Source organism: Ptychodera flava, chromosome 20 (assembly GCF_041260155.1).
Source record: "Ptychodera flava strain L36383 chromosome 20, AS_Pfla_20210202, whole genome shotgun sequence".
NCBI lineage: Eukaryota > Metazoa > Hemichordata > Enteropneusta > Ptychoderidae > Ptychodera > Ptychodera flava.
In genome coordinates, this window is record NC_091947.1 from 39,007,088 (window position 1) to 39,032,149 (window position 25,062).

General features: G+C 37.2%; 1 long non-coding RNA gene across 1 annotated transcript; it reads left to right on the plus strand.

The window, feature by feature from the left end:
• Nucleotides 1-7,930: 7,930 nt before the first annotated feature.
• LOC139120879 (uncharacterized) lies at nt 7,931-16,004 on the plus strand. Its single transcript, XR_011549162.1, has 4 exons — nt 7,931-7,990; nt 8,365-8,501; nt 12,713-12,818; nt 13,178-16,004. It is a non-coding gene; the product is annotated as an uncharacterized lncRNA (long non-coding RNA).
• Nucleotides 16,005-25,062: the final 9,058 nt, after the last annotated feature.

The following is a 25,062-nucleotide window of genomic DNA, read 5'->3' on the forward strand; positions in this document are numbered from 1 at the left end:
ATAAAAAAAAAATAAACAAGAAGACAAAGGCGTAAAAAAAAAATCTGCAAAAGTCTTTAAAATTTTGAATTTTTTTTAGATTTTACCGACAGTAAGCAACTTTCTGTATTTTTAATACATCCTCCCGGCACATTTTTAATTTTAATTTATACATTTAGAGTGACTGTATCCCTTATACTGGAAGTTGTGATTATCTTATCTTTTCAGGACTTTTGTATTCTGATCACTAGAAAATTATGAAATTTCCTGCGTACAAACCAAGCAGGTACACTAGGTAAAACATTGAAACTATGGTATGGTTGTCAAGACAGAAAGTTGTATTTGCCTTTTAAGATCAAGGTAAACAGATGCAGGCCACATCAGTTTCATTTTTTTCACAGCATTTTATTACAATGATGAATGCAACAATGGGTGAACAAGTAGAAACACGTCAATAATGATAAAACAACATATCAAGTCATTATGTATTATTTTGCTTTTAAAAAGGCATTTTCAATTCTTTTTTCTCAAAAAACAGCCTCAAATAACAACAGCAACACATGTTTTTACATTCAACAATACACTACGTAGAATGCCATCTATCCAACATATCCCAACACAAAAACACATAAAAGGGTTGAACTTTGAAAGTTTCTCGATAGCAAATACTGAATAAATCTGCATGGTTAATCATTTTTGTGTAGCAAATTTCAAAGAAATTGGACAAGCCCGTTCAGAGAATACAGATTTTTTGACCATGAAATGGCATAAATTGCCCAAAAAGACAAATATTGAAATTTCAACACATCTATACACATCCAATCAATTTGGACATGCTGCTACAGAGAAATAGATGTTTTGATCAAAAAAGGGCAACAATTGCTCTAAAAACACAAATATGCAAATTTCACTATATTATTTAGCTTATTTTAGCTTCTCAGCTTGTCAAAATCAATTGTAAATCATGAGATATGCATGATGTTTGGTGGGGTGAATGTAGGCATTTCACCACGCAGTAGAAAGGGAAGCCAGGAAACCAAAATAGTCAATTTTCAAAACTATAGGAAGCTACTGAGGAGCAAGAAGACCATGTTTCAGAGGAAGATGTGTAATCCGAAAAAAATGCTCCCAAAGTGCCACCAAATAACACCATTTTTATCTCTATTTTTCAAAAACTCCAACAGCAGGAGGGGGGACACCCCCCTCCTGACCTCCCCCCGCAAAAATACTGTCCAAGTGCCACCAAATAACACCATTTTAATCTCTATTTTTCAAAAGCTCCAACGGCAGGAGGGGGACACCCCCTCCTGACCACCCCCCCCCCCGCAAAAATGCTCCCAAGTGCCACCAAATAACACCATTTTAATCTCTATTTTCAAAAGCTCCAACAGCAGGAGGGGGACACCCCCTCCTGACCTCCCCCCGCAAAAATACTCCCCAAGTGCCACCAAATAACACCATTTTAATCTCTTTTTTTCAAAAGCTCCAATGGCAGGAGGGGGACACCCCCTCCTGACCACCCCCCGCAAAAATACTCCCCAAGTGCCACCAAATAACACCATTTTAATCTCTTTTTTTCAAAAGCTCCAATGGCAGGAGGGGGACACCCCCTCCTGACCACCCCCGCAAAAATACTCCCCAAGTGTCACCAAATAACACCATTTTAATCTCTATTTTTCAAAAGCTCCAACAGCAGCAGGGGGACACCCCTTTCCTGACCTCTTCCCAGTGACCGCTTGCGTGGCCGCTTGTGGTGCTTGGCACCACATGTTTGCCCTCTTTATATTCAGACGGCGAACGAAAAAAAAATTATAAATCTGAAAATTTACTCTGAAAAAAAAGTTTGCACAGCTAATCTCAATTGGAAAAAAAAAATTTCAGAAATTTACAATAGTAAAAAAAAAATTTTCACAATTTCATTGTGACCACCCCCCCTCCCAAGGTCTAATGGTCCATCCCTAATGGGACTCGTGAGAGCGGATGCAAAGGAGCTGCCCCGGACTGTACCATTATTTTGCGGGGAGGGCAGAGTTTTGTGAGGCGCTGCAAAGCGGGTGCATGACTGTTGAAAGCTCTGATGAACGGGGAACTTGTGTCAAGGACAACCATCTAAATGTGAAAATTGTTATATCCGGTCATCCTTTTGGACTCACTTTAGAATAATCATATCCATTTACAATTTGTATTTCAAGTATTTTACTTGATTTTGATATGGCTCTACGTAGACCTGAAATAAATTATAATAACGATACAATACAATACTTTACAAAACTCTATGGCTCAACAACACACTCAGGGAGTGAGGTAAGGCAAAAGTTACAAAATTGCAAGTTACGACAAAGTTGTACGTGCTGCTACAGGGGAAAAAGTAACAGAAATCAATCACAATAGGTAGTTTATCTTTCAGAGTAAAGATGTGAGCAATAATAATTCAAGTATTTATACATTCAATCAGGGCTCAAAGTAGCGACCATTTTCAGTCGCATAGGCGAACGGTCGACCAAATATTATTGCGACTGAATTTTTTTCAGGACAATTCTCCATACCGTATACGTGATCAAATGCAACATGTATTCGCTCAGTGTTCACGGAGCATTGTCCCGAAAGGCCGCGACCCCAAAATACGCATTGAATAAGCATAGCCGTTGAGCGGAGTTACTGAAAGGTTTGAGCGAGCGCGTTCTCTCCTACTGCACAGCGCTACCAATGTGTCTGCTGATGTTATCTTGAATGATCTGTCAAAATATTCCATGAATTATCGTAATGATAAATTTTACTACAATCCAATCAAGTATCAGAAGCAGTATTAGTGCTGTCACATCATTTTAATTGAACCAATCATAATCCCAGCATAAAATGCCATCAAAATATAGCTGACAAGGGAAAACAAGCAACCAGTTAACTGCAACATGTTTCATGCGTTAGCGTGCGTAATGAATATTTGCGTTAGTGGCATGTGACCGGCTAGACCATTTCCGGAAATCGTCCTTTGGAAAGCAGATCAAAGGATCGATTTCATCAAGCTTGGACTGGATTAGCCTGTTTCATAAAGGTTTTCGTTTTTAGCTAGATCTAAACAGCAAGCAACTTTGTTGAAATATCATGGCAAATCTCCCGGTTAGCGACTGCAATTATGTAGAACAGACCATGTACAAAAATAGAACAGACGTATCTCAGCGTTCGACCCCGGCGATCGACAAACAAACACTAGGATTTAATGCGCATATATATACGTTTGAGTTTTGTTCTCTTGCCTACAAAATATCTATCGAAAGTTGATAGTTGCTGCATTTCTATTCAGAGTTTTTGTTGAAAAATTAGCTATCTACGGCTAGCGGCTTAATTGGTCCCCAAAATAGTACTGCTGAACGTTTTTGGAGTGATCTGCAGAACGGAGCTCCGGAGTTGCAGAGTGGGGCAAACTGCGTTACTCTAAAACTGGATCGCACAGTAACAAATGACGGAAACCGATCGAGCCAGTTGCGACAGCTACTGGACTAGCTGAAGTCTATTTATCATAGAATACAGGAATTTCTCGATATTTCGCGATACAAATTAATTTCCATGCATTCTGGTGTATCTTATCATAACGCAAGTTGATCAACATGTTCTGGCAATGACAATTGACGCAAACGCAAGGAAAGAAAAAGAGATGGGCCGTACTCAAATAAGGACTCTGACAACAGCTCACACATTAATTTAATCTTTATTAGGGAAACAAATGTACCGATCGGGACATAGGCCTATGATACCATTTTATTCATCTCGTTTTCTTTTATGACGCTTTCCCACATCATATGAGATGATATTTTCTTTGCGACAGCAGTCTAAATATAGCATATCATATGTATAATTTTTAAGGTTTTCTTGACACTACAAAAGCCTCTAATATTTTCAAGGTCCAAGTTTTGCACTCGGCTGAAGCTAGCAGCCAAAACCTAGCAGCCAAAACTATGGTGTGGAAGCTAGCAGCCAAAATTTGCAAGTCACTTTCCTCCTATATTTTGAAGTCATGTGAACATCAATCAAACATACAAGGTTCTTTGTACATGTATCAACACAAACACATCATTTACTAATTAATTTCTTTGCATAAATTATCTCCATTCTAATTAGCACCTGGTATCCCAGCTAACCTATGGCTATAAAGCACAATGCATTGTCCGCTGGAATGAAAGAAAGAGTGTGCACCCATTACACCTATACATCCATACTAACAAACTACACTTATCTCATTTCTTAATTAATTTCTTTGCATAAATTATCTCCATTCTAATTAGCATCTATATGCTAGCCTATGGCTATTAAAAGCACAATGCACTGCCTACTGCAGTGAAAGAAAGAGTGTGCACCCATTACACCTAGCATGTCTTACACATATACATCCATACTAACAAACTACACTTATGTCATTTCTTAATTAATTTCTTTGCATAAATTATCTCCATTCTAATTAGCATCTATATGCTAGCCTATGGCTATAAAGCACAGCGCATTGTCTGCTGGAATGAAAGAAAGAGTGTGCACCCATTACACCTAGCATGTCTTACACATATACATCCATACTAAAAAACTACACTTATCTCATTTCTTAATTAATTTCTTTGCATAAATTATCTCCATTTCAATTAACATATATAGGCTAACCTATGGCCATACAGGAGAATATAGTGTCTGCGTGAATGAAAGAAAGAAAGAATGTGCATCCATTACACCTAGCATGTCTTACACATATACATCCATACTAACGAAACAAACTTGTCTCATATCTTAATTAATTTCTTTGCATAAATTATCTCTATTATTATGAGCAAGTGCATGCTGGCTAATTGCTATAGAAGTGAATGCATGGTCTGCTGGAATGAAAGAAAGAGTGTGCTGCTGCGATGATCCTTTTCACCTACCCTGTTTTCTTCATGTACATCAATACTTACAGACTACATATACCTCAACTCTTAATTAATTTCTTTGCATAAATTATCTTTATTGTATTTAGCATCTGTATGCTGGCTCCAAACAGAATGAACGGTCTGCTGGAATGAAAGAAAGAGTGTGCATCCATTTCACCTCCCCAGCCTTATACATATACATCTGTACTAACAGACTACTCTTCTTCCATTTCTTAAATAATTTCTTTGCATAAAATATCTCTATTGTAATTGGCATGTATATGCTAGTTTATGGCTGTAGAACAGAGTGCATAGTCTGCTGGTATGCCATGTGGAGTTTGTTTGTATAGATCAAAAGACACAGGACAGGCTAAGTGAAAAGGATGCACACTCTATCTTTCCAGCAGACACTGCATTCTGCTGTATAGCCATAGGCTAGCGATTATGTGTTAATTCAAATGGAGATAATTTATGCAAAGAAATTATTATTAAGAAATGAGACATGTCTTATTTGTTCGTATTGATATATATCTGTAAGACATATTAGTGAAATGGATGCACTCTCTTTCATTCATTCCAGCAGACAATGCCTCTTCTTGTATCCACATGTGCAGGCAAGCATATAGGTGATAATTAAATTAGAGATAATTTATGCAAGGGAATTAATTAATAAATGTGACAAGTCTTAGTTCCTTATATGGATGTATATGTGTAAGACAGGCTATAAAAAGATGTACACTCTTTCTTCCATTCCAGCAGACAATGCGTTGTGCTGTATAGCCATAGGCTAGCTTATATGTTAATTCAAATGGAGATAATTCATGCAAAGAAAATAATTAAGAAATGAGACAAGTGTAGTTTGTTAGTATGGATGTATATGTGTAAGACCTGCAAGGTGAAATGGATGAACACTCTTTCTTTCATTCAAACAGACACTTAATTCTGCTGTATGGTCATAGGTTAGCATATATATGTTAATTAATGTGAGATAATTTATGCAAAGAAATTAATAAAGAAATGAAACAAGTGAAGTTTGTTAGTATGGATGTGTGAGTAAGACATGCTAGGTGAAATGGATGCACACTCTTTGTTTCATTGCAGCAGACAATGCACTCTGCTGCATTGCCATTGGTTAGCATATATATGTTAATGGAAATGGAGATAATTTATACAAAGCAATTAATTAAGAAATGAGACAAGTGTAGTTTATGAGTATGGATGTATATGTGTAAGACATGCAAGGAGAATTTGATGCACACTCTTTCTTTCATTCTAGCAGACAATGCACTATGCTGTATAGCCATTATAGGTTGGCATGTATATGTTAATTAATTGGAAATAATTTATGCAAAGAAATTAATTAAGAAATGAGACAAGTGTAGTTTGTTAGTATGGATGTATATGTGTAAGATGTAATGTGTGCACACTCTTTCTTCATTCCAGCAGACACTACATTCTGTCGTATATCCATAGGCTAGCATAAAGAGTCTAATAGAATGGAGATAATTTATGCAAAGAAATTAATTAAGAAATGAGACAAGTGTAGTTTGTGAGTATGGATGTATATGACATGCTAGTTGAAATGGATGTACACTCTTTCTTTCATTCAGGCAGACACTATTCTTCTTTATTGCCATAGGCAAGCATATAGCTGATAGTTAAACGAGACATAATTTATGCAAAGAAATTAATTAAGAAATGAGACAAATGCAGTTTGTTAGTATGGATGTGTATGAGTAAGACCTGCTAGGTGAAATGGATGCACACTCTTTCTTTCATTCAAACAGACACTTTATTCTGCTGTAGGGTCATAGGTTAGCATATATATGTTAATTAATTGGAGATAATTTATGCAAAGAAATTAATTAAGAAATGAGACAAGTGAAGGTTGTTTGTATGGATGAATATTAGTAAGACATGCTAGGTGAAATGAATGCACACTCTTTCTTTCATTCCAGCAGACAATGCATTGTGCTGTATAGCCATAGGACGGCATATATATGTTAATTAATGTGAGATAATTTATGCAAAAAGATTAATTAAGAAATGAGACAAGTGTTGTTTCTTAGTATAGATGTATATGTGTAAGACATGCTAGGTGAAATGGATGCACACTCTTTCTTTCATTCTGGCAGACACTATATTCTTCTGTATGGCCATAGGCTAGCATATAGGTCACTAAGGTGATAATTAAAGCGGAAATAATTTATGCAAAGAAATTAATTAAGAAATGAGACAAGTGTAGTTTTTTAGTATGGATGTATATGTGTAAGACATGCTAGATGTAATGTGTGCACACTCTTTCTTCATTCCAGCAGACACTACATTCTGTCGTATATCCATAGGCTAGCATAAGGAGTCCAATGGAATGGAGATAATTTATGCAAAGAAATTAATTAAGAAATGAGACAAGTGTAGTTTCTTAGTATAGATGTATATGTGTAAGACATGCTAGGTGAAATGGATGCACATGCACTCTTTCTTTCATTCTATGCAACAATGCACTCTGTTGTATAGCCAAAGGTTAGCATATAGATGATAATTAAAGCAGAGATAATTTATGCAAAGAAATTAATTAAGAAATGAGATAAGTGTAGTTTGTTAGTATGGATGTATATGTGTAAGACATGCTAGGTGAAATGGATGCACACTCTTTCTTTCATTCAGGCAGACACTATATTCTTGTTGCCATTGTCTATAGGTGATAATTAAAACAGAGATAATTTATGCAAAGAAATTAATTAAGAAATGAGACAAGTGTGGTTTGTTAGTATGGATGTATATGTGTAAGACATGCTAGGTGAAATGGATGCACACTCTTTCTTTCATTCAGGCAGACACTATATTCTTCTGTATTGCCATAGGCTAGCATATAGGTCACTAAGGTGATAATTAAAGCAGAGATAATTTATGCAAAGAAATTAATTAAGAAATTAGACAAGTGTGGTTTGTTAGTATGGATGTATATGTGTAAGACGTGCGAGGTGTAATGGATGCACACTCTTTCTTTCATTACAGTAGGCAATGCATTGTGCTTTTAATAGCCATAGGCTAGCATATAGATCCAGGGCTACGCAGAGGAATATGACATTAAACTGGTCCAATAATCATTTTCATTCAAGGTAATACATTACCAGGTCCATGGGACATTTGAGATTTACAAATTTAAGTAGGACCATCCTGAACCACTGATAGTTAGTGGTGGTACCAGGTGTCCGGAATGGGTAAGCGTACCCTGCTAGCATGCTACACCCGTCAGGATTGGTCCCAAAATTGTCTAATATTGTATGAAGTGATACAGTATATGAATCACTGTAAGTCAAAGCCGGGAATGCTGTCGCTAATCATTTGAGTGACCGAGGTGTCATATTTGGCCACAACGTCATCATATCGACCGTAGAACTTTTTGAAAGTCCTCACGAGTCTTTTGGATGTATATCCCTGTCTCATTAGTTTTGATACTAATAAGCTGTGTCTCATTTGAAAATCCGCGTAGGAATCACAAGCCCTACAATATCTGAGAAGTTGAGAAGTTGAGACACATACACACCATAAGTTGTGCCTCAGTACACAATAGATGAATTCAGAAGCCACTTTCGATTGCACAGATCTAGCTTTGAAATAATCTTAAACGTAAGTTACAAATAAAATGAACAGAGGTTGACTAACATATTGTAGTGAAATGTGGGCTTTCGGCCGTTGGCGGCGCCCTCCTGCACAGGTGCTGCGCCGCCGTTGTATTCATGGAATGCCTAGCCTCGCATGTACATTACGCATTTCCCCTCGCCAACAGCAGAATGATCCATACCGCCGAAGCCTACAGACGTCTGAACGTAAAGCCTCTGCGGAACCACCCAGTGCGACAAAGACTTGGTAAGTCCACCGAGTTTATATCACTGGGTAACACTATAATTGGCGCTGCGACTTTTCCGAACCTTTGTGGGAAAAGGCGAGAAAACTTTCTTTTATTTCTCTAAGTAGAAGTCGGAGTACCTCACGGAAAAACTTGTGACGTGGCCTTCCACTTGAAAGTGATACGAGTAGAGTTACGTGGCGTATTCATAATTAAAAGTACGAGTTTACGAGTAGGTAGAATACGCCAAAGTGCTTGGAAAGTTTTACGAGTAGAGTTGGGACGCCCAAGTGCTTTTTTGATTTTCAACACTTGCCCCAAATAAATTAGCTGTAGCACAGTTTCTTCGGGTGAGAGACTTAGAAGCTAGTGGCGGCTAAGAGAAAATCAAGAACAAGCTTCCAGGTGTTGCAGTAAAGCTTGCGACGGAACAGGGGAAGGCAATCTCGCTGTAACTGTTTTAAGTAAGTTTCTTCATCTGGGTGTAAGTTCATATTCGCTCATTTTTGGGTGAAATAAATTGTTGGCGGGAAATTTTTGTGTGGTATTTCTGTGGTGGCAGCCAGATTTCCTCGCACCTTTTTCTTGCTGACAATAGCGAATTACGCACACCACGTTTGCACTGCGCATTTTTGTGCGGTCAACGAAATATTCACCACCAGTTTCGGAATTCTACCATTCAGTGGTGCAAAATATAGCGTAATAGGGGAACATTAACATCTCAAGTTCTTTTTTCATTCTGTGCTCACGAAACATCAATTATAGACCGGTGACGCACAGTTCTTTGGTCATTTTAAGGGACATTTATTTTTCCCTTTTTGGTGTCTCGTTTCCATTCTTTCGAGACATCGTTTTTTGTATTTTCGTACAGTTTGTATTTTCGTGTCTCGTTTCCATTCTTTCGAGACATCGTTTTTTTGTATTTTTGTATTTTTGTGCCTCGTTTCCCGTTTTTGTTGTAAAACACCTTTTTTATTTTCGAGTTTCCAGACATTTTTTAAAGGGTCGGTTTTTTTTTAAAGAACTGAATTTTTGTTGTTCTGACCTAGCTATTGTGCATTTTATTGAATAAAGAAAGCACTTTCCGTCAATTTCCCTGCAAAGTCACGTAACGTTTTGCTGACATATTGTGGGAAATTTTAGTAACACTCCGACTGTATTACATTATTGTTACTCTGTATTTTATTGCGAGTAATTGTATTTTACAGTGCCAATTTTTATATATTACTCTGTATTTCATTGCGGGTAATATTTGAGTATTTTAAATCATCTTTCTTTATTACTCTGTACTGTATTGCGGGTAATAAACGTTTTTATTATTAGCACCAGTTCAACGATAGAACAACACAAGTTTTTGCCAGGCAATTATTGTTGGCATATCGCATATTATTGCTTGTGTTGAAATAGAATACTGGTGTGTAATTTTAATAAAACAACACAAATCATTGCCAGGCAATTATTGTTGGCATTACGCATATTATTGCTTGTGTTGAAATAAAGTACTGATCTGTAACTTTATATTTGGGAATTAAATATTCCATCTGTCGCAATCATGGAGATTGATCTCAACACCTGCACCGTTAAAGAACTGGAATACTTACCTGGTGTTGGAAGGAAGATTGCAAAGAAGATGGACAAATTGCGTCAGAAATACGGTAAGATCACATATGAAATGGTCTGCTCGATACCACGGTTCACCCCTTCAGATAAATTTATGGAGATGGCTGTTTTCGAAACTAAACGGAAACACCAATCTTCACCACCGACACAAACTAAAGGTGCACATGCCATAATCCCACCTACTCAGGGGGAATTGGACAGTGAATCCGAAGGGAGTATAAAAGACAGCATGGAAGAGTGGATGGATAGGGTAGATAAACTGACCCAACATCATGAAGCTACCCGAAGACGTAAAAACCACACCAAAACCCCATCAACATCTGAATGGGCCTCTGCTCCAGTCCTGGTGCGAAAACGAGATGGAAGTGTACGCTGGAAGATGGAATTGTAAGACTCCAGAGAACAATGTGCATACTTCGAACACGGAGTAGCACTAGACGTCCTGCCGTGTGGTGGATGTCATTATTGTAATCGAGTACATCGAAACTGGAGTTTCTTCACAGAGACTGTGGATGATGTCGTCCGATCACCAACTGGCAGTCCTAATGGTAAGAATCCTAAAGCTCGGCTTGTAAGTGGGCTAAACGGATCTGGAGTACACAAAATACAAAGACCAACAGGATACAGTACTCCAGTTACAGGGGCGGCCGATAAAGGGACGACAAGAGATGAGAGGGACTGGCCTTGGGATCCAGGTGGCCTGTCCGACATCACGACCAATAGTACAGAGGCTTCACTTCTTAGTGTGCCTGAGAAGCCCCTAATTCTATACATTAGGGGACCCCTGGTAAAATGGTAAAGGAATGGTGTTCGCCACGGCAACGAATATATATCCACAACTTTACAGGACGTATCATCAACACAGTAAGGCGGTGGACATAGCTTTCAAAAACTGCTACTTCGGGTTTTTCATCATAACGGCCAATTTTGACCAATGGCAACGAAGAGCATTGAAAGAAGTGCCCAGTGATCGGTTATGATAGAAACCGACTCTCCGTATCTCGGGGGCACTACCATCAGCACCCCAGCCTTAATAGGGGATGTTGCCGTAGCTGTTGCCAAGACAAGGGGGACTGATTTGGTGCGCCTCCTTAAGGCAACAGTTCACAATACAAGGCGAATTTATCACTAGGGATGGTTTAATTACTGCCAGTAACATTGCTAGCTGGCAGCCATTTTAAGTGTCAAGGTTAGCCAGTAACATTGCTAGCTGGCGGCCTTGTAAAATTAACATCTCAGTTTTTTAGATCCCAAGAATAACCATTCCTGCAGAAAATAAAAGAGGGGAGAGTGTAGTGAAATGTGGGCTTTCGGCCGTTGGCGGCGCCCTCCTGCACAGGTGCTGCGCCGCCGTTGTATTCATGGAATGCCTAGCCTCGCATGTACATTACGCATTTCCCCTCGCCAACAGCAGAATGATCCATACCGCCGAAGCCTACAGACGTCTGAACGTAAAGCCTCTGCGGAACCACCCAGTGCGACAAAGACTTGGTAAGTCCACCGAGTTTATATCACTGGGTAACACTATAATATCCTTAAATGTGAAATTATGCGTATTCATATCGGGTTTAACAAAGAACATTTACATTTTACTTTCATTCTTTCTTTCTTTCTCTTGTTCTTTCTTCATTCTTGCCTTTTTTTGCCCCATGCAAATTGAATCTTCAACATACTTGTTTTTGTGTTTTTTTTAATAATTATTTTAACTTAAATTTCACAATTTTAAATCACAACATTTGCATTTTCAGAGGAGTTTATTGAATCATGGTTTAATACAGAACAGCGATGATCGCAAATGATGTCATTTTTTTTTCATTAATATGCAAAAATAAATATGTCTGCATCTTGAAGAAAGATGAAAATATAACCTGATAGTGTTACAATGAATACTAAAGGTCATACTAATTCATAACTCAGACTACAAGCTGCAACAACAGCAACGCATGCAACAATAACATTAGTAAGAATTTTGTCCGATGTCACACGCACAGCTATATTTAATAACAAACCTGAAATTGTGATCAGCAATATTGCATTTTGTTTGTCAGTCATAATTGTTGATTGGTATTTTCAGATAATTTTGTACAAATTCAAAGGACTTATTGGACCCAAACTTATACAACTTTTTTCAGCTGAGTATTGAAAGGGACAAAGTGTCCATCTTTGCATTAATTTGATGACTTTTGTTTTATAAGAGTTGTCTACTGTCATACTGTCCTTAAATACATTATTTTAACACAATATGTTAAGAAAAGGTTAAACATTTTATTTCGTCCATTTTAAATTATCTTATATTATGATATCTTTATTAGATTAAAAGATCAAAACAGATTATTAATTCAAATTTTAAACAAAGACACTCTAATTATAGATTCTGATGGAGTATGATGAATTGCCTCAGCCTGGAGCTCCAAATATCAGGGGAAAGCGCCCTCTACCTGCTGAGAAACAACTGCTGATATTTCTGTGGTATTTAGGTAAGATTTATGTGTACTTATATAACGTGTATGTACATGTGTATATATATATATATTCAGAATATTCACCTATTATCATTACACTTGCTGTTATTTGTCTGCTGGAATACTGAGAACTTGTATTTTTTGGTTGCTTTCATTCTTATTCAATTATTCAAATGTACAATTTCAAATCAATAATTGTTCACATTGTTTCATTTATTTTCAAATTTTATAGTATTTGACCATTTGAGGACTAAGCTAAAATAAAATTGCTGCTTTCCTGTGTTTACTTCAGAATTTATGTTGAGCACTTCTATAATTTTGTGTATTATAGGTAACTTTAACCAAAGTGGTTTTGTTTTGTTTTGTTTTTTCAGGGAATAATGAAACCTTCAGGTCAATTTCGAATCGCTTTGGAGTCTCACGATCAACAGTTCACTTGTGCTTGTCACGGATACTGAACATTGTCATTGAAAAGTTGGTGCCGCGATACATTGTATGGCCACGTGGTGAGGATGTCCAGTCCACTGTTGAAGGTTTCAGTCACATTTCACACTTACCATCTGTGCTGGGGGCAGTGGATGGGATGCATGTGCACATCAAAGCACCTCTTAGCCATTCAGATTCTTACACAAACAGAAAAAAATTTCATTCAATAATTTTACAGGGGGTTTGTAATTCTCGATTGCTTTTTACAGATGTTTATGCTGGATGGCCTGGGAGTTGCCATGATGCGCGGGTTTGGAGGAACTCTCCACTCTACAGGGGACATTATGAAAATTGACAACCCAACACCCATCTTGTTGGTGATAGTGCCTATCCATTGACATTATTTCTTATGACACCCTTCAAAAACTATGGAAACTTAACTATGGCACAAAGAATTTATAATATTGAACTAAGTAGAGCCAGGCAAGTAATTGAGAGGGCATTCGGGCAACTAAAGGGGAGGCTCCGGAAACTCAGGGATTTCTTTGCAGACGATATAGAGCTAGTTGTCAAGGGAACAGTTAGTGCCTGTGTCATGCACAACATCTGCTTGATGAATGATGAGGAGCTTCTTGAAGAGTTTCACGAGGATGATGTCAATGATGATATAATCATGCCCTTTAACAATGATGAAGTGAGTATCCAGCGACGAGCAGAATTGATGATGTTCCTCAATCATTAATCAATGGGACAGTACGATAGCAGCTTGATTTTCTAAATGAGGATAATAAAAGGGCCAGTAGCTGTATGTAACTTCTGATGTTTTTTTTTACTACTTTTGTTCTATATATCACCTGCAGTTTCTTGTCCTACTCCCTAAACCATGTTGAAACACCCCATGTCCTTCTTTTCAACACAGCGTGTACAAGTGTAAAATGCATTGTTATAGTTGACAAGTAAACTTTAGTCTGAACTTAAGGTAGTATGCACCTCGAAAGTAAAAGACTTAAACTTTTGCTCTAACTTTCCTCAAGGAATCTTTCAATCATTCTCTTTCAAAATCAAGAATAAAAATAGGGGGTCACCATGCAAATTTTGGTACTATAGAAACAAATTACCCAAGATTTACGGATATTAGAAATTCAAAAAGGCCGCCATCCCTGTGTTAACTCTATGGAGAAAAATAAAAATTTTCGAATTTCGAAAAACTAAGCCGGTGTAAAGTTTTCTTTCACAAAGAGCTTTAAAATGAACCCCCACATGTGGTATATCAGAAGAGAATTGTAAAAGTTTGAGTGTCCGAATGTCTGTCCCCAAGGTGCATTCTACCTTAATTCAGTTTTAGGCAAAAATGCATTTCACAGTTATAGAAGCTGTACGTGTTGATAGGCTAGATAATGGATGCCTCAACACAGTTTAGGGGTAGAACAATAAACTGTAGTCCATATACAGAACACAGTGAAAAAAATTATCAAAAATTAATGCCACTGGGCATTTAATTCAGGTCCTGATATAATATATAGCATACAAGCCATGTACCATCCTTGGCAATAACAACAGTATCACAGTAAATCTAGTATAAACATTCATTCTTCCCACTCAAACTAAAAATCACACAGCTGTATTTGGTTAAGTATGTTTGTTTATTTAACAAGCAGGCCTGTATTTCTAAGATATCCAGTAACATTAAAATTGAATAATCAAGTATGTAACAGTAAGGGGAGAACCATTTGATTTGGGGGGGGGGGTATATGGAGGAAATGGGTATGGGAGCAAATTTTTTTTTCCTGTCACAGTGACAGCAATTTTTTCTACTGTCAGAGCTGCATCAATTTTTTTTTCCAAATGGAGTAGTAATGCAATTTTTTTTTTCTTTGTCATCAAGTTTGTGATGCGTTGTATATAAGGGAGCCGTCATTATTTACGGCCTGAAACTCAGAAATTTCATGTGACAACCCCCCCCCTGTCAACCATGATGAATTTGAGTAACTCCCCTCTCTAACTCTAAAATTTTGACTGATCCCCCACTTAGAAAAGTTAAATACAAATACATGTATTTGTAAAATTTACAAAATACAGCAACAGTAAAGACCTTTGAAATCCGGATGTACTCTGGTAGACTATCATCAGTTATCTCATGATGGTTCAAAAAAGGTGAACCCATCAAAATGAAATTGCAAGTCACAAATAAAATAAAGATATAAAAGCTCACGCAGTATCTAACCATACAGTATATTGTTTAATTTGGATGGGTATTATATGACAGGGTTTTCACTAGGATATCTGACCGGGCAGAATTTGAAAGTACAGGGGGAGAACACATGAGAGGCTTAGGGGGAAAGTGTCACAGGGGCTGTCCCCTATCTTGCATGGAAAGTTTAAGATATTGATGTGTGCAATGGTGCAGTCTGGTGCGATCTGAGAGGTGTTTTTTTAATTTTTTTTCACTAAGTGAAACTGTTAGAACACCCCAAGGGGGAGAGCACGAGAGGGGGTTTCCCCCTCTCGTATTGGAAATTTTGGGAAATTGATGTGTTTAGTGGTGCAATCTGAGAGGAATTTCAGGTTATTTTGCATTTGGTAAAACTGTTTGAAAATGACATTGAACACTGCAATATTTTTTTACATTTTATGCATGATCAGTGTTTGTGTCACAATATTCAACAACCAAACAATGACAATACAGTTTGTAAGAAATAGTTCTGTTTGCCAGAGACTGAAGAAAAATAAATATACAGGAACGGAAAATCTGTGACCTTGTGTCATTTCTCCAGCTGCCAGCTTCTAATGAAAAGCATGAATATGATATGTTTAACTGTCAAAATGGTCATTGAACTGAGGTAAATGAAAACATGTTTCTGTGATAATAAAGGATGAATTCACAACAGTTCAGTTTTGTCCTAGATCTTGTGAAAATTTTGAGAAATTGATGTGCGCTACGGTGCAGTGTAGTGCAATCCGATAGGTATTTTAAATTTGTCTTTTACCAGTAACACTGTTAGAAGACCCAATGGGGGAGAGCACCAGAGGGGGTGGCCCCCTCTCGCATTGAAAATTTTGAGAAATGGATGTGTGCAATGGTGCAATCTGAGATGTACTGTTTCAATTTATTTCGCCAAAAAAATTGAGTAACCTCGTCCCCCTTCGTCCTCTCCACATTTTGAGTAAAGCCCCCTGAAGTTTTCAATTTTTTTAGTGACCCTCTCCCTTGTATTTCATTACATTTGTTGTTCCTCAATTTTTCATTGTCAACTTGTACAATGAGATTTTAACACTAGTTTATTGACTCCTGTCTTGTGTTTTAAAATTTTCACAATTTACAGAAGTCAAAAAGTCCCCTTTAGATAGTGCCTATGCCATTGAGATATTGCAACAGAAATCCTGAAATATGATTTCTTGGGTCAGAAAAGGAAGGAAAACATTGAGTGCACTGAGGTGTAAGTAGACCTATGTAGTGCATGCTTATATCATAAGTGCTGGGAAAAACATAAGAATTGCTTGTGGTAAAAACATTTGCGCCGCCTATGGCGGCACGCCGGCAAAGAATACATGAGAATAGGGTTTCCAAATTTTGCTAATTTCTGGTGCATTGAGACATTTTTTTTTTTCACTTCTGTCTGTTACGACAATTTTTTTTTTCTCAGGTCATGGCAGGATCAATTTTTTTTTCCTTCTATCTCACCTGGCGACAATTTTTTTTCTCTCAAAACCCTAACCCTAACCCTAACCCCCCCAGAAATCAAATGGTGTTCCCCTAATGTTTTCAATACTGGCATCTTTTCAGTAACCTTCAATTTTTCAGGAAATTTCTTTAAAAAAGGACAATTCTTAATTTGCTCATTACCTGTGCTTTGTTTTCAGCACAATATTTTGCCAGTATATAAAAAATAGTGACAACATCACTGTTCGCGCCCATATAGTTATCAAAACAAGTCAACGATTGTATGAAACATGGACATACATATACAGACAGACTGACATACACAGACTGGCACAGAGTGATGACACTGACCCCAAGTGTGCCTTGGCCCATGGAGAGTGATAAAGATATAACAACAGCTGAATGTAATGATAAAATAGTTAAGTATAGGCCTATACAGGCACTGAGAGTGAATATGTTACAGCAATTTGATTAGTTTCTTTTCCTTTTCTACTTCTGTGATAATCTTTAAGACAATCAATCTGCAAGGCAGTATATGTATTGACAAATATGTTATCGTTTACAAGCACACAGTAAACTGTTCTTGATTTTTCATTTACAATATTTGACACAGACTGAAATACATAACATGCAACCAATGTTTACACTTTGCCCATACACCAGATACATGGAGAAATTTCAACATACAATCATCAACTCAGAAACCCTACAGGAAAAAGTAAACATTGTTTTCTTCCAGAACAGCTGGTGCATCCACATCTGGAACAACTTACAAACTAAACCAATTACACAAGGATGATGACACAAGAGATAAAGTTAAACTGTGGTGAACTTGACTATTCCTTTCAAATCCTTACCTAACTTGACATCTTAAACTGAAATACACTGCATGGTTAATTGTGCACAAAAATACATCGGGGTGGACCATTTGATAAGGGACGGTGTCTGGAAGATCGATGAGGTACATTATCTTTTTTATCCAATCCATTGTACATTCTTTTTTCCCCACTCTCCCACCTTTTCTTTTTGTCAAACCTTCTCTGGCTGAATTTTTTATTGGCATTTGTTTGGAATTTTTTCAAAATCTGCCAGGATTTTTTTACAGCATTTCAACACCAAATACAGTTTACCATATCAAATGTTTACTAAATCACCACATTATATACTCTTAGTTCCAGTAGGTATAAAATTACCAAAAAAATCTTAAAAATACAAAATGAACGATATCCCAGTAAAACTGACAGTTTCACAAAGTTGCCCCAAAAATTCAAAATTCCGGATTTCAACTTAATTTCAATATATCTTATTAACAAGCACCCTAAAAACCTGTTTACTAAATATCAAAGCAATCAGACTGGTAAATTTTGAGAAACAAATTTTTTGACCAAAAATGAGAAAAATTGCCCCCCAAAATACAAAATTGCAGATTTCATCCAAATTTTGAATATATCTAATTAACATAAACCCTAGGAACCTGTACACTAGATATCAAAGCTACCAGATCAGAAGTTTTAGGAGAAAAATTTTTTGACCAAAAAAGGCAAAAATTGCCCCAAAAATAAAATAAAATTGCCAGTTTCAACATACCTTCAATACATTGTATGGAGATTAAATTTAGATACCTGTATACCAAATATCAAAGCTATCAAATCAGTAGTTTTTGGATAAAATTTTTTTTTTATCAAAAATTGGGAAAATTGCCCCAAAATTACAAATATGACAATATCAATACAATTTGTACAAGCATGACTGAGGCCATCCTGAGGAACATGAGTATTAAGTTTCATAGCAATCAGACGAGCGATTTTTTTACTAAAAACGGAAAAAATATCCTAAAAATACAAACATGAAAATTTCATCCCAATTTTTTCACACATAATTTAGAATACCTAAAGAAATCTGCATACCAAGTTTCAACCAAATCTGACCAATGCTAACTGAGTTTTAGCCATTTGCAGGATTTTTCCTTTTTTTCCCCTCATTTGCATATTTTTGGCACTGACATGTTCATTTGAACAAATTCACATCTCCACCCCTAGGTACACCTGTACACCAAATACTAAGACAGTAGGTGCTACGGTTTAGTAGTTTTTGATGTGGACGGACATACATACATAAATACATACATACGTACGTACATACATACATACAGACGACATTTTTCCACCTTATACGAATACCTCCCATTTGCATATATACATAATATGCATATATGGGAGCTAAAAATTAAATTGTCTACCTTGCCAGGCCACTTTCTTGTCTTACCTATCTATATTATGAGGTATCTATAACTTTGGGAACTATGTATGTCACATCTTTTTTTCTACTTTCTTCTGCACCGTAATAAAGTACTTTGAAACAAACATGAGTCTTTGGCAATTTTTCTTAACACTCATGGCTCCAAAATTGTTGCCCTTCTGTCTACATAATCGCCCTTAAGTAAGATAATACATATCTATAATTATAATTTCACAAAAGTTTGAACTGTATGAATATTTTAAATAGTATTACAATAACAGTCAACATCTTATCAGTCTGAACAAGAATCTCTTATTTGATTTCCGGTAATTTTGCTCCTGCTGTCCCTCAGTCTACACAATCTCCCTCAAGTAAGATAACAAATATAATTTGACCAAAGTTTAAACTATATATATATTTAAGGGTGATCAAGCAACTAAATTTTTCACCAAAAATTTTCCTTATTTTTCTCTAACAGTAAGACTTACTTATGAAGAAGAAATTACAGCAAAAAATAAATATGTCACATACCAGATTAATTTGGCAGCTAGAAGGATTTGAAATACACCCACTTAAAATCCCATTTGAATGACAGTAATTATGAATCTCCCGTAAGCGTTGCCCAACCCGATACATTTACTTTCAGTTCCTTTCTTGAAATGCTGCACTTGTTTTATTAACATGTGAACCACATTGAATAATAAATGAAAGTTTTAGCTATTTGTCCGCTGAAAATGTGCATAAAAATTTAAATTATCACTTCTAAGGCCTTCCAAAACAAGAGTTTAAGCTGTTGCAAACTTAAAAGTAATTACCACGCCCTATCCATACTTTGTAGAATTATTTAGATTTCCAATAAAACAATTTTGTTTATTTTCTCATAAATTATCGTTCAGATATTGCACATTATATGCATCAAATAAAAATATGGGGGTCATCAGCCTAATTACAATGCTACATCGCTTCCCTTCACCATATGTGAAAAGGGAAAAATCACTCTTTTGAAGAGAAATATGTCCTTTTCAGATTTTGTTGGAACTTTTAAATACACTGTAAATATATATATATCAATGCAAAAATTTAAAACTTACAACTCGAAGATAATATAATGATCATTCAATCATCTACTACAACGTCCGCTTTCATGCTAAAAGCTCTAACAATAAGTTGTATGAAGATAGGTTTCCATCAAAAGCATGGTGTAATTTTTACAGTGAGCATGGTCATTTACAGTGGACGCACGCGTCATAGAGTACGCATTCTATTGTTTGCAGCTATGATGACATAGCAAGTGACTTGATCACCCTTAAAAGAGTACATGTATTAAAATAACAGTCAACATCTTATCAACAGCTAAAAATTCACAATTTATCAATTACCGGTAGTTTTGACAGTAGCTCTTTGTTATCATTGTGCATCTGTCTGAGCACCCCAATGACTTCTGCATTACTCACAATCATTCGTTTTCCCCGTTTCTTTTTTGGAGGTTGTATTTCTGGTTTATTTTTGTGTGTGACTGAAGAAGCATTCTCTCTATTATCAATTTCTGTCACTGTTACATTTTCACTGTCAGCGTGTGTACAAACAGAAACAGGATTTTTACTGCCAACAGTGAACAAAGGTCTGACAGAAGGGTCATCCCCAATGACGGCAAACATTGCATCCTCGTATATGAATTTACGTTTACCTGTACCTGTTTTATTTGAATACTGGATATAATCTCTGTACTTTTTTTTCAGCGATTTCCATTTATCCATACATTTCTCATGAGTTGTGTTTATGGAAAATGTGTTATTAATTTCATTTGATATTTTTACCCATAATGGTTTCCTTTTTTTGGCACAATCAAGATCTGTACTATTTTTCTTCACAAGATCAATGAGACAACGTATTTGGTCTTCTGACCAATCAAGTCTTTCCTTAGAGGAACTCATTACAATGGTGTTTTCTGCTGCAGTTGGCTGTGGTTTGCTTGGCGTACCACTATGTTGTGCTGTTTGCTGCTCATGTTCTACACTCCTGACATCGACACTCTTCTCCAATTCAGTGCTCTGCTGGGCTGTACTTTGTTGCTGCTGTTGTGTTGTACTGTGCTGATCATGTGATGGTTGCTGAGGTGATAACATATAGGTTCCTGATGCAGACTGCTGTGGCTTCTCAGCCTCTGGTACACTCTCTACATGCAGATAGATTGGCTCTGTTACCAGCTCATCGGGCAATCCATCTATTATGGTTTGTAACAAGTTTGTATCTAATAAAATAAATATAAAACCCATTAGGGAGCTGTCATTATTTACGGCCTGGGGGGGTTGGAGCAATCAGAGGGGGGTCACTCAAAACATTGAAAGCTAGAAAGGGGGTTGCTTAAACTGTGGAAAGAAAGAAGTTACTCAAATTTTTGTGCAAAATGAATTGAAACCTCTCTAAGATTGCACCAGACTGCACCATTGCACACATCAATTTCTCAAAAAATTTCCATGCAAGAGGGGAGACTCCCCCTGTGGTGTTCTAACAGATTTACTCAGTAAAAATACAAATTGAAAACACCTCTCAAATTACACTAGACTGCACCATTGCACACATCAATTTCTAAAACTTTTCCACATAAGAGAGGGGACAACCCCTTCTGATACCTTCCCCCCTCAGCCTCCCACATGTGCTCCCTCTTATACTTTCAAAGTCTGCCCTGTCAGATGTCTTAGTTAAAACCCTGTCATTATACCCATCCCAAAGTAAACAATATAGTGGTTGCAGAATGAGCTTTTATATCTACATTTTGTTGTGACTTTGAATATCATTTTGTTGGTTTAACATTTTTCTACTGTCATGAAATAACCAATGATAATCAAGCGGGGTACAGCAGAATTTGAAAGATCTTTACTATTGCTGTATTTTTGTAAATTTTACAAATACGTGTATCGATATTTAACTTCTCTAAGTGTGGGGGGTAGTCAAAATTTCTGTGTTAGAGAGGGGGTTACTCAAATTTATCATGGTTGGCAGGGGGGTATATACTCGAAATTTCAAATTTTCCGACGAAATTCCTCCGACCCCAAGGCCATAAATAATGATGACTTTCTTAACATCATTTATCAAGATGACCTTTCTGAGTGCGTAAGTAGATTACTCAGTCTACTTTTTTTTTCAAACATAAAGGGACAGTAGGGTCAAAGTAATTAAATTTTTTGTTTTGCATCCACTCAAATTTGTGAAAGGTAAACAGTGAAAAAACAGAAAATTTAGCACACGTTTTATATTTACTCGTTTCCACGTGTCAGTATTGCCATCATTTCCAAAACGTAGGCCACTGTGTCCCCTTCTATACAATTTTAGGACTTATCAAGATTTTTGGGGGACATCAGTGGTATCTCCAGAAGTCTCTGATTATCATATCAATGAAATGTTCCTAAGAATTGTTTCTTTCAATGTTTTGTTTTTCAGTGGTAGCCTATCATTTTATGGCGGCCATAATGATATTAGAATTAAAAAAAATTGAATCCACCCAAGGACAAGAAACATTTTATTGACCTTATTTATGTGAAAAGTTTAAATTGCAATAAAACAAATTGGCGAAAGTAGAGGTATAAACGAAGCAAAAAAAAATGAAGTTCAAATGTATGCACAGTAGCTAGCACTGTAGCTGCACTGAGGACTACAGCCTATAGTTTTCTATTGCAACCAGAAAAATCGTCGGAAAAACTACGGTCTGCAGTCCTGCATCCTCTTGTAGCATAGCACTTGCAAACGACAACAGGGACAAAGCTTCATAAATTTATTACACATGTATTCCACACGGAATTGACGGCAGTCCAACCTGAAAGATCAGCTTCTATTGCTGTACGTATTAAAATGTGGCAAATGAAAACTAAATAATCGTGTAATTCAGGTATGTAGCATAGGCGCACGATGAATTTTAAAATCAATTATCTGAATTTTTAATGTTGAAACATGCATTTTATTAACAAATGTGCAAACGGAAATCGTGCGGCCAGATTTTGAGGCATACAGTGAACAGTGCCCATCACTACACTACAGTGCAGTGCACGGCTGTGGCCGTTTAGCTCTGCTGTTACTTATAGTATACACTCGGCCAATTTTAAAACCACTTGTCTGTAATTGAATGGTGAAACATGCATTTTATTAATAACTGTGCAAACAGAAATCATGCGGACAGCTTTTGAGACATACTGTGAGCAGCGCCCAGAACACGGCTGTGGTCGCTCGGCTATCTTGTACACATGACAGCCGAGCTGCCACAGCCATGTTCTGGGCGCTGCTCACTGTATGTCTCAAAAGCTGCCTGCATGATTTCCGTTCGCACAGTTATCAATAAAATGTATGTTTCAACAATAAAATTGCAGACAAGTGATTTTAAAATTCGCCATTTGTATAAAATTAGTAACGTTAACAGTTGAGCTAAGCGGCCACAGCCGTGCATGGGGCACTGTTCACTGTATGCCTCAATAGCTGCCCGCACGATTTCCGTTTGCACAGATTTTAATTAAATGCATGTTTCAACATGAAAATTACAGACAAGTGATTTTAAAAGACGTCGTGCGCCTGTGGTATGTAGGAGTATCTCAAACTATACACTCCGAGTTCCAAAACCGAGTCGGACTTGCAAGTCCGAGTACTCGGACTTGCATACTCCGAGTAAACCTGCTTACTCGGATTTGTATACTCCGAGTACATGGCCTACTCGGACTTGAATACGCCGAGTAATACGTGTTCCTATAAATGCATATTTTGCCATGCCGGACAAGAAACGATCTGTCAAAAAAAGTATTTTATTACTCGCAGAGTTAACGGCTAGCACGGATCGATATGTCGAAAATCTGCTCTTTTGAAAAAGAAAATCATTTTCACGATGTCTTGCAATCAGTTGCGCAATGTATATTTAACCACGGTCCCTCCACAAGGAGGGACCGGGACCGTGATTTTACCCTCAGAAGAAAGCTACTGCCACGGCCGGCGGCAAAGTTTTTGAAAGATGACTTAGACGTATAAACATTCATTAAAAACCAATAAATTTCAGGCAAGTCCAGTCAGTTACTCAGTTCGATATCACAATCGGTCCAGCGAACTTAAATCAATGCATGACATCACAGGTCAAGTCAGGTCATTATTTACGACCAAGTGGTCACTCGCACTCGGTTCATACCATAGACGAGCGCACTGTGCTCGGAATATGCCTAAAATGCTTGGGCAAGTTTATCATGGCCTCGTTACGCCAGCAAACCACGGCCATGACATCACAGGTCGACAGGTCATTCAATCGACAGGTCATTCAATTATGGCGTCCGTGTTCTAATAACTTGCCGCGCTGCATCGCGGTAATCTTGAAACGTTTTTGTGCCCAATTCAAGTCATGTATCAAATCAGGATCTGATCCGGTAATGAAACGAAAAGACAAGACAAGCTCATAATTTGCATGACGGTAGCTACACTCGACGATGACTTGAGCGTGTTGTACAAGATACACAGATCGGATCAGAGGTCAGACAGATTGCGTTAACAACTCTATTCTCTGAGCGACTGGAAATGCACTGCAGTGTATACGCTGTTCCTGTGTTTTTTCCAGCATTGTTTTTTTCTATAAGCAAGTGTAACTCGACGTATTCAAGTCCGAGTAGGTCATGTACTCGGAGTATACAAGTCCGAGTAAGCAGTTTTACTCGGAGCATGCAAGTCCAAGTACTCGGACTTGTAAGTCCGACTCGGTTTTGGAACTCGGAGTATGCTGTTGAAGGCACTCTTACATACCTCCGTATAAACATCATCAAAACTTCTTAAAAATTATGACATTTTACGCGAAATACACGTACACCATATATAAGTCTCGTTGTCAACTCAATGAATTACCATTATTTGGTATTATTGGCCATTTTGCTTCGTTTTAGGGATAGAAACTTTGAACAAACATAGCATTCGATA